General features: G+C 42.5%; 1 long non-coding RNA gene across 2 annotated transcripts; it reads right to left on the bottom strand.

Moving 5' to 3' along the window:
* Positions 1 to 3,622: 3,622 nt before the first annotated feature.
* LOC140204445 (uncharacterized) lies at positions 3,623 to 10,067 on the bottom strand. 2 transcript variants are annotated; one of them, XR_011887632.1, is made up of 4 exons: positions 9,976 to 10,067; positions 7,092 to 7,296; positions 4,064 to 4,813; positions 3,623 to 3,758 (listed from the first exon to the last, which is right to left on the bottom strand). It is a non-coding gene; the product is annotated as an uncharacterized lncRNA (long non-coding RNA). The 2 variants fall into 2 exon arrangements; XR_011887655.1 differs by lacking the exon at positions 9,976 to 10,067 and adding an exon at positions 9,750 to 9,792.
* Between the last annotated feature and the right edge of the window lie 453 nt (positions 10,068 to 10,520).

Here is a 10,520-nt window from a genome sequence, read left to right as displayed (position 1 = left end):
TATATATAAAAACTCATTCCTCCCCTCAACCCCCCATTGTCACCTGGAGCTATCTATCACCTGCCAACTCTTGCTTGAGCCCTTTTTCTACTGGCTATCTCCCCTCTGTTCTTTCAGTACAGATGAAGGATTTCGAGGATGTCAGCTGATCATTTCCCTCCAGGCATTCTGCCTGACCCCCTGAGCTCCTCCAGCTCTTTGTGTGTTGCCAAAGATTTCATCGGCGCCTATCATGAAACTGCAGAGGAGGTATCAAAAACAAAATTAAGAAAACCCTGCAGATGTCTAAGAGGAGTTTAAAGAGCTCCTGAATGTAAAGGTATATTGGTCATGTGCAGGAAAAATAAGTTAGGTCATCTGCTTAATTGTTTGCACAACACAATGGCCAAATGTCCTGTTCATGTGCTGGACTATTCTATGTTCCAAATGAAGGAATTCTGAAATATAACAGAAACTACAGGAAATACTCAGCAGCTCAGATGGCATCAGTGCAAAGAAAACCCCTGAAAGCTTAGATTGCAAGTTGATATCCTTAGTCAATTCTAATACAAACTGATTCGAAGGTTGGGAAAAAACAATCTGGTGGAGGAACTCTGGGTTAGCAGCATTTGTGGGATGAAAGTAATTGCTGGATAGACAGGTTATCTGGCCTTATCTGAATCACCAATTTCACGTCATTCATGAAGGATGGAAAAGGTACTTTTTTCCCTTCAGAAGGTATGAAGGTGGCTTCCAGTCACAGCCCCACAATATTTCTTTCTCCAGTGTAGTCAAACTGCCAGAACATTTGTGTTGGAAGTCCGTACAGATGTGGCTCATCACACTTGGGTTCAAGCCTAAATGTTTACCAGCTTGAACAGCCCTGCTGCTTTAACATTTGTTTAATTTTCAAACAATCAAAAATTCAAAATCTCATTATTACCCAGCAGCATATGCTAGCCTCATCAAAATGCTTCCCATATTTAGTTAAATGAGTGCGGCAGTGTGTTCCTTGATGATCTCCTGTTTACACACAAGCCATGCCATTTATTTGCTTTAGTGTAAGTGATGGCAATAGCAGCTCGGCATCAGAATTCATTCCGGGTTGCAGGAGACAACTGGCTGACAACTGTGAGAATTTGAAATAGTGAGATCGCTTCTCTCTACTGCAAGAGTGAGAACAATTCACCCTCAGTCAGGTAGAATTCTGTCAGGTTGTACACTCCCCCAATTTCCATTCCACTCAGGTAAGTATGAGAAATACATCTGACAAAGTTGCCCCTCAGGTCCTCTTTAAATCTTTCCTCTGTCACCATAAATCCATACTGAGTAAGATTTACTTAACACAAAACATCGAAAGTAGAACTTAAAACATGGAACAATAATGCACAGGAATAGGCCGTTCGGCCCTCCATGTCTGTGTTGACCAATCTAAACTAATTCTATCCATCTCTCCACCGTTTATATCTCTCTGTTCCCTGCCTGTTCATGTTTTTGTCAAAATGGCTCTTAAACATTGCTATTGTACTGTGTTTGCTTTCACCACCCCCCTTGACAGAGTGTACCAGGTGCCTACTATTTCCAGCATAATAAATTTGTCTTGCAGGTTCCTCCTCTCAACTTAAATCTATGTCCTCAAGGTGGAGCTTAGGAGGATAATGGCACCTAACGGCAACTCCTTTGCTTGCATCTTTGGAAACAGCTCTATTTCTACCTTTAATATCTTTATTTTGCCCTTTCAGGATTCTTTTGAAGACCCTGACCTGGAGTTACATGCAGGCTTCGGTTCTTTGCGGGAATGGGACCCGTTCTCAGGGTTCCACGATTGGCTGTTATTCGACATGCCAAGGGTTTGGCCTGAGAGTCTCGATCGTGTTCGGAAACCTCAGATCTCAAGGCTCTGGAGATGGGCGGAATGAGGGTCGGTGTCAGGGCAGGAGACTTGTGACTCATCGGGGAGGCCTAAAAATCTTTCACTGTGGGCCCGAAGACCCAAGGTCTTTGCAATCTTCGGACACAGAGCTCGAAAAAAAATGACGAAACGGACTTTTAACATCATAAACCAGCGGGTTGTTGTTATGTCTCCCGCTCGCTGTGAAAATGGGGGACACCTTCCTCTCCCTTGATAGGGAGAGAGAGAGAACCTGTAGTTTGTTGAACATTGGATGCAATGCGAAGCCTTTGGGGTAACTTTGGTCTGTGTCTTTGCTATTGCTTAGCACACGTTTGGGCTCGGTGATGGTACCGATGTGCTTTTTTGTGCCGGTGGGGGGAGGAGGGGGATCGTTGCTCGCCGCTGCTTACATGTGGGAGGGGAGATCTGGGGGGTCTTTGGGGTTCTCACGTTTAACTGTTGTTCATCCTTTGGGGCACTTCTCTGTTTTCATGGATGTTTGCGAAGAAAAACCATTCCAGGATGTATATCGTATACATTTCTCTGACATTAAATTCCACCTTTGAATCTTTGAACTTTTGAAGTATCGACATTTCCACCTGGGCAAAAAGACTCTGACTATCTAACTTGTCTATGCCTTTCATGATTTTAATTATTTTTATCAGATCACCCTCAGCCTCTGACATTCCAGAGAAAACAATCCAAGTTTATTCAACCTCTAATTACAGTGAATCTAGGAAACATCATGGCAAATTTCTTCTGCATCCTCTCCAAAGCTTTCGCATCCTTCCTGTAATGAAGTGACCAGAACTGCACACTGTAATTGAAATGCGGCCGAACCAAATTTTTAGACTGTCCAACTTCTATACTCAGTGATCTGACCAATGAAGCCAAGCATGTGGTACACTTTCTTTATGGCCCTACCTTTATACCTTATGAGGATAGGTTGATCGAGCTAGGACTTTTCTCTTTGGAGTGAAGGAGGATGAGAGGTGACCCTATAGTGGTGTACAAGATGAAAAAATACATAAATAGAGTGGACAGCCAGAAGCATTTTCCGAGAGTGGAAATGGCTAACGTGAGGGGGCATAATTTTAAAGTGACTGGAGTAAGTTATAGCGGGCAATCAGAGATAAGTTTTTTTACACAGAGTGGTGAGTGTGTAGAATATTTTGTCAGGGGTGGTAGACCTATTCTGGTGTTATCTTCCATGGCAAGGTATAAACACAAGAGATTCGGCAGATGCTGGAAATCCAGAGCAATGCACACTGTGTCCTGATGAAGGGCCTCGGCCTGAAAAACTGACTGTTTATTCACTTCCGCCGATGCTGCCTGACTTGCTGATCTCCTCTAGCATTTTGTCTGTGCGTGGCTTTCCAAGGCAAGATGTTAGGTTGAGCCCGTTATCACTCCTGTGTTAACTGCATGATGTGGCTGCACGCAATGTTAAGTACTTGCTATTCCCCCTGAATAACTTCTGTGCCCTGCCTAACATGGTGAATGAAATGAAAGAAACATAAAATGTGAGACAACGAATCATTGGGATTCACAGTGGGTGACCAAACCACAGATGTAACAAAAGATAATCTGGAACAATATTAGCTTTGCAAAATTGCAGCAGCTACCAAAGCTGCTGGTGCCATCTGTACCCACTCAAGCTGCGGGACAGATGTCCCATCAAACCCCTATCACTTAACATTTTAAGTTTATTTTAAAGATAATTTTCATTGTGATTTTGCTCACCCGTATTTGTTTCAGTCCTCAAATAACTGAAGTCTCATCAAGTGGATGGTGTGAAGCAAATCTGATGATCAAACAACTTACATGTGTGTGCTGCCCAGGTAACATTTTCCATGTGGACACATGGGACTGCAGGTGCTGGAACCTGGATCAAAAATATTTATTACATCGTGATATAAACATTGAATTAACAAACCCTTGGCAAGTATTCCTGCTCTATCCCTTTCTCCTTATTCTCTCCCACTGACTCCCACCATCCTCTTTCTTTCCACCCCCCCCATCTGTTTATCATCCACACGCTCCTCCAACTGGCTCCCTTGCCCATCGCCTTTCTTTTGTTGCTTGCTTTATCTTCTTGTGCTATCAGATTTCATCATCTACTGACTTCTGCCTGTCATCTTGCAGCTTGCGATCTCATTTCCTCCCTCATGGCCTGACAGAGACCCTCACCTGGACCCATCTGACAGCTCTTGCTCCGCCTCTTCCTCTCACTTCTTTATACTGGCTACTTCGCTTCTGTTTTTTGTTGCAGATGAAAGGTCTCGACCCAAAACATTCACTGTCCTTTTCCTTCCAGAGACTGTTGTCTTAGCCAGAGCTCCTCCAGCGATACGCGTGTGGTAGCATGGTAAAAAATGAAATGGAGAAGGAGAAGGGAGAGGAAAATGTATATTTAAATACACACTGACATCACAATGTTCAGTACCACAGTTAATGGTACACCAAATGCTTCTTGAACTGCTTGTACTGTAGATGATGTTACTCCGGGTGGCATTCACAGACCGTTCCTACGTAACCTAGGAAGAGTCGTCATGTTGAGAAGGAAATCTCAGGATGTGTAAAACTAGGAATTCCAGGGTTTGGCTCGTGTAGATCAAAGAGAATTTTGTTTCTTTCATGAGACACAGATGCTGCTGTTGAGGCCGGCATTTATTGCTCATCCAGCTAACCCTTGAGAAGGTGGTGGTGGGCACTTTGCTCTTGAGAACCTCACATTCCACTCTTAGGACTCCCATTGTGCAGCCAAATGCAGAACTTGAGGAATTTGATGCAGCAATGATGGCAATTGCGCTTGACTGGCTATGATGATGGAACGGTTGCTGCTGCTACCTCACAAATCGAGGAACCTGCTCTTCATCCTGAGCTTGGGCGTAGAGGTTATGGGCTTTATTTCGTGACTGCATGGGTTCCACGCACATACTGGAAGATCAAACGGCAAATGTAAGTTACAACTAGTCGTCTAGTGGTCAAACGAGTTGAAGGGAGAGAATAAGTTGAAAGGGTATGGGTGAAAATAAATGTGACAGAGATTGGGATTCTTGGTACTACTAACCTGGGAGCTGACATGCTTACAATGGAACGAATGGTCTCCTGTGTTATGTTAATTTCCGAAAGATAACACAAAATAATCTGCAGATTCTGGGGTCAAAGCAACACTCACAACACGCTGGAGGAACTCAGCAGGTCGGGCAGCATCCATGGAAAAGATTGGTCGACGCTTCGGGCCGGAACCCTTCGTCAGGACTGTAGAGGGAAGGGGCAGAAGCCCTGTAAAGAAGGTGGGGGGAGGGTGGGAAGGAGAAGGCTAGTAGGTTCCAGGTGAAAAACCAGTAAGGGGAAAGATCAAGGTGTTGGGGAGGGGAGACAGGGAGGTGATAGGCTGGAAAGGTGAAGAAAGAATAGGGGAAACCTTCCTCTCCACCAATCTTCATTGCAAACTTGGCAACAAAGTCATCTATTCCATCATCTAAATCATCTATATACTGCATAAAAAGAAATGGTCCCAGCACCAACCCCTGCGAAACACCACTAGTCACTGGCAGCCAACCAGAAAAGGCTCCTTTTATTCCCACTTGCTGCCTTCTTCCAACCAGCCACCATGCCAGTAACTTTCTTGTAATATCATGGGCTCTTAACTTGGTAAGCAGATTCATGTGTGGCACCTTGCCAAAGGCCTTCTGAAAGTCCAAATGTACAACAACCACTGCATCCCTTTATCTACCCTAAATTAATACACCAATTACCAATTAAGGTGGGAGCGGATCAGTGAACTGCCTCAGTCTCTTCCCCCTCCATCACCTCTTTATGCTAGGTATCAATGTGTTTTTTCTTTGTGGAAAGTCATGGAAAGCCATCAGTGGGTTGAGCAGCCTCTGTGGAGGAAGAGGAAGGAATTGTCCGTATTTTAGGTCAAACCCCTGCATCAGGGAGTTTTACATAAAACTTGGCATGAAAATCTTCAAGGTTGGTTAGAGCTCGTCCTATCTGGTTACTGTTTCAAAACCTGAGTCTCTGCCTGCCCCTGATGGGCAAAACTTGTTTCTGCGCTCAATCCGGAAATGCGCATGTGTCATTATTCAGACTGAAGCTCCCACTGGAGCATTGACTGTCTGAGTTAGGGCATCTCTAGTCAGAGATTAAACTGAGGTCTTTCATGCAGGGGATCAGGGGACATCCCAGTGTTGTGGCCAAGATATATCCCAGTCACCAATATAAACAGCAGATTATCCGGTTATTATCATATTGTTGCACAGGGGAGCTCGTTCCCTGTGAGTTGGCTGTTGTGCGTTTTCCACATTACCACAGTGAGTAAGTACACTTCAGCATTGTTCATTGGATGTAGGGTGCTTTGGAATGTCCTCGGGTCATGAGAGGTGTAATATAAAAGCATGCCGTTCTTTTGTTTTCTTCTGTTTATATTACTCTCTGTTCAACAGACGAGATGGCTGCTAATTAAATCTGATGAGCAGCCTAAATCGGAAACTTGCCAACGCAAAGGGTGCGAGAAGTTCACTGAGACACATTGCTTATTATGTGCAGTCTTTCAGGCAATAGCACCAACATCAACATTTTAATCGCCTTTTGTCTGGGCCTAATTTATTAAAAATGTGTACCGTTTTCTTTAAACCTCTGGCATTTAAAGGGGTTCTTTTCTTTTCAGTGGAATGCCACAGGTCAAATATTCCCAAAAGATAACCATTGGGTATAGGATTCCCTGCATCCAGTTAGAAATGAGTTATCAATATATGTAATTAACACACAATTATCATTTGCTCCTCAGCTTTGTCAATGACTTGAAGTGTAATTGTAGTCAATAAATGCAAGACAATCAGTTCCTGATATTAAGAGATGTAAAATATGAATAATTTATACCATATGTCATAAAAGTATAAGAGGCTCCAAGACAGTTATCTACCCTTGGGAACTTAGCTTCAGATTGATCTTTGGAGCCTCTGAACCTTTCAATCAGGTCAATGATCTCTCTACACTCACATATCAATTGCTATCATATTATCCTTAATTAAAGCAATTGAGTACTCCCTGTTACAAATAGTGGTTGTGCAGATGAAGCTTTCTCTAGTGTTTGCTGTGTTGCTCCCCTCATAGAGCCCTCAACACCACATTAGTTTTCCTAATTGACATTACCTTAATGCATTGACTCAAAAGTGTGCTAGACTTTATCGTAAAAGTCACTCACCTGAAAAGTTTCCTGTTTAGTAGCTGGGATCCTTTTTCCTGTGTGGGGGTTGTTGGTGGTGGGTGGAGACATCATGTAGATATTTTTTCCCTATGAATTAAGGCCTTACTAACTCTGACTTAAGATTGCCTGAGTGGGGGAGACGTTTCTGCAAACATGATGAAGATTTGTCCAAGTTCATTCAAACTTTGCATGACTAGGCTGTCTGGAGTGGGAAACAACGGGAAACCATTTTAAAATCAAGCAAATTCTAAGATCAAATATCCCAGTGTATCAGCATCTAGAATGAGCTGCCAGAGGAAGTGGTTGAGACAGAAGTAACAACTGTATTTTTAAAGACATTTTGTTAAGTATATAGATAGGGAAGGGTTAGAGCACAGTTTCCCAGCCTTTATTGTGCCCAGGACCCCTACCATTAACCGAGGAGTCCGTGGGCCGCAGGTTGTGAACCCCTGGGTTAGAGGGATATGAGCCGAACTTGGGAAATGGAACTAGCTTAGTTTGGCCCCTTGGTTGGTGTGGATGAGTTGGGCCAAAAGGCCTGTTTCCATCCTGTTGAACTCTATGACTTAATGACACTATGACTCTGTCTGGCAAATATCATCTAGAGCAGTCATTATATAATTCATAAACTATTATTTCCTTCCAATCAGTTCCTTCCCCAAATCCCAATATTTTCAAAAAGTTAAGACTTTCAAGAAAACTTTAGACAATAATCTCATCTTTTCCTCAGTTAGCCCCAGAGGAGGGTGTTGAGGAAATTCAGCCATTTTGCCTTTTATGGGAAACACAAAAAACTCTGCAGAAGCTGGGGTCAAAGCAACACTCACAACATGCTGGAGGAGCTCAGCAGGTCGGGCAGCATCCGTGGAAATGATCAGTCAACGTTTCGGGCTGGAACCCTTCATCAGGACTGAAGAGGGAAGGGGCAGAGGCCCTATAAAGAAGGTGGGGAGAGGGTGGGAAGGAGAAGGGTGGTAGGTGCCAGGTGAAAAACCAGTAAGGGGAAAGATCAAGGGGTGGGGGAGGCAAAGCAGGGAGGGGATAGGCAGGAAAGGTGAAGAAGGAATAGGGGAAAGCACAATGGGTAGTAGAAGGAGGCGGAACCATGAGCGAGGTGATAGGAAGCTGGGGGAGGGGGATGGAATTACGGAAAGTTGGAGAATTCAATGTTCATGCCAAGGGGCTGGAGATTACCCAGATGGTATATGAGGTGTTGCTCCTCCAGCCTGAGTTTAGGCTCATCATGGCAGTATGGACATATCCGAATGGAAATGTGAAGCAGAGTTGAAGTGGGCGGCAACTGGGAGATTCTGTCTGTTGTGGCGGACGGAGTGGATGTGCTCCACCAAGCCTCTTATGGGAACATGTGAACACTATCTCTACCAATCCACATCGATTCACCTTTGTTCCCCAACTCTTAATAACAAAAAAACTATCAGACTCTGAATTAATATTTTCAATTTATTTCCGTATCAGATTTCAGATCTCCAATATTCTTTGTGTGAATTTTTTTAAAAAAAGGCAGAAACTCTCAACAGGTCAAGCAGCATCGGCGAAATGAGAAACAGTTAATGCTTCAGGTCTCAAATGAAGAGAAAAACAAGTTAGTTTTCAGTTTCAAAGAAGATGGGGGAGGGATGGGTAGAACAAAGAGATTATCTCTGATATAGTAGTAGTAGTAGTCATACTTTATGATCCCAGGGGAAATTGGTTTTCGTTACAGTTGCACCATAAATAATAAATAGTAATAGAACCACGAATAGTTAAATAGTAATATGTAAATTATGCCAGTAAATTATGAAATGAAATTATGCCAGTAAATTATGAAATGAAATAATGCCAGTAAATTATGAAATGAAATAGTGGAAACCAAACTGACTAATGTCGCAAGTAGATGCAGATTATACTTCTTGGTCTATGTTATGTGTTGATTATAGCAGGGTTATGGGATATGCTTAGTGATTCACCTATACTAATAGAGAGGATAAAAATTGAAAATAGATCACTGTCAGAAATGATTAATTTTGACACAGGCAGAAATAAACAGTGAGCCATCAAAAGTGTGAGAATCTGATATTTGTTCCTTGTGTTAAAAAACGTTCCCAACATTGGTCTAATGACTTTGTTCTAATCTTGAATAGTTCCACATTAAGAAGAAATAGAGTCTAAACATCAAAATTTACCTCATGAGAACTTGCACCTTAGTGTCTGCCTGTACTGCACTTCCTCTGTAACTGTTACACTTTATTCTGCATTCTATTATTGTTTTCCCCCGTGCACTGTAGGAATGAAATGGTCTGTATGGGTACTTGCAAAATAAATTTTTTACATGTACTCTGGTGCATGTAACAATAATGAGCCAATTTACCGATTCACTAGTTTGCACTTTTCGGAAACTCTTCTGGATACCTTAGTTTCTGTCCATCTTTCCCTTAATGGATGAGATCTTAAGTAATACAATAAGAAACAGACCATTTGGCTAAATTCAACCAAGAGGTAGCCCAATTTGCTTGGATTTCATCCATATCCTTCTAAACCTTTCCTATCCATATCTATATATAGTGAACTTACTTTATCAGATCCGCTGACATTGAACTGCAGGTATGCTTCACCTCAATCTAAAGGGCATGACACTGGATAGTGGCAGGATCTTACCTGACATAATGCTAGCCCATGAGAAGGCCAGAACAAGCATTGTGTCCTTACTTTGCAAGCCAACAGATATATCAATTATTTTGAGTGCCCCTGAATTCAGTAAACATTAAAAAAAACTATTAATAAAATGTAAGTTGTAATTTTCAAATCACAAGTATGATTTAAAAAAACTTAAAAGTATTAGAGCTAACTCAATTAAATAGCAAAATATATTCTACCATTTTACCTTGCTGCCATTCCTCTTTAGCTGAAAATTCCTGGGCCAGGTTCACCATCCAAGGTCCAATGTAGAGACATAATTGTGTACTTGCTGTGACATCAGAGCCAGCTGGTTTGGGACTAGCACGTTTAATCCTGAATTATTGGGAAATGGGCAGTTCTGTTTGGAAATGCTGGCATTTTGGTGTAGAGAGCATACGGCATAACCCAGCAAGTTTCAAACTGTATGTTTCAATGGCTTGCAACACACATAAAAATTGCTGGTGAATGCAGCAGGCCGGGCAGCGTCTATAGGAAGAGGTACAATCAACATTTTGGGCCGAGACCTTTTGTCTTGACAGACCATCCTGATGAAGAGTCTCAGCCTGAAACGTCAGCTGTACCTCTTCCTATAGATGTTGCCTGGCCTGCTGCGTTCACCAGCAATTTTTATATGTGTTCCTTGAAATTCCAGCATCTGCATATTTCCTCCTGTTTGTGTTTCAATGGCTTGATTAGATTGCTCCTTTATTTTTCTCTGCAAGCTTCACCCAGACAATTTAACCAGGTAGG

The sequence above is a fragment of the Mobula birostris genome, chromosome 1 (assembly GCF_030028105.1).
Source record: "Mobula birostris isolate sMobBir1 chromosome 1, sMobBir1.hap1, whole genome shotgun sequence".
NCBI lineage: Eukaryota > Metazoa > Chordata > Chondrichthyes > Myliobatiformes > Myliobatidae > Mobula > Mobula birostris.
The sequence above is the reverse complement of the archived record's forward strand: the minus strand, read 5'-3'. Positions and strand labels throughout refer to the sequence as shown.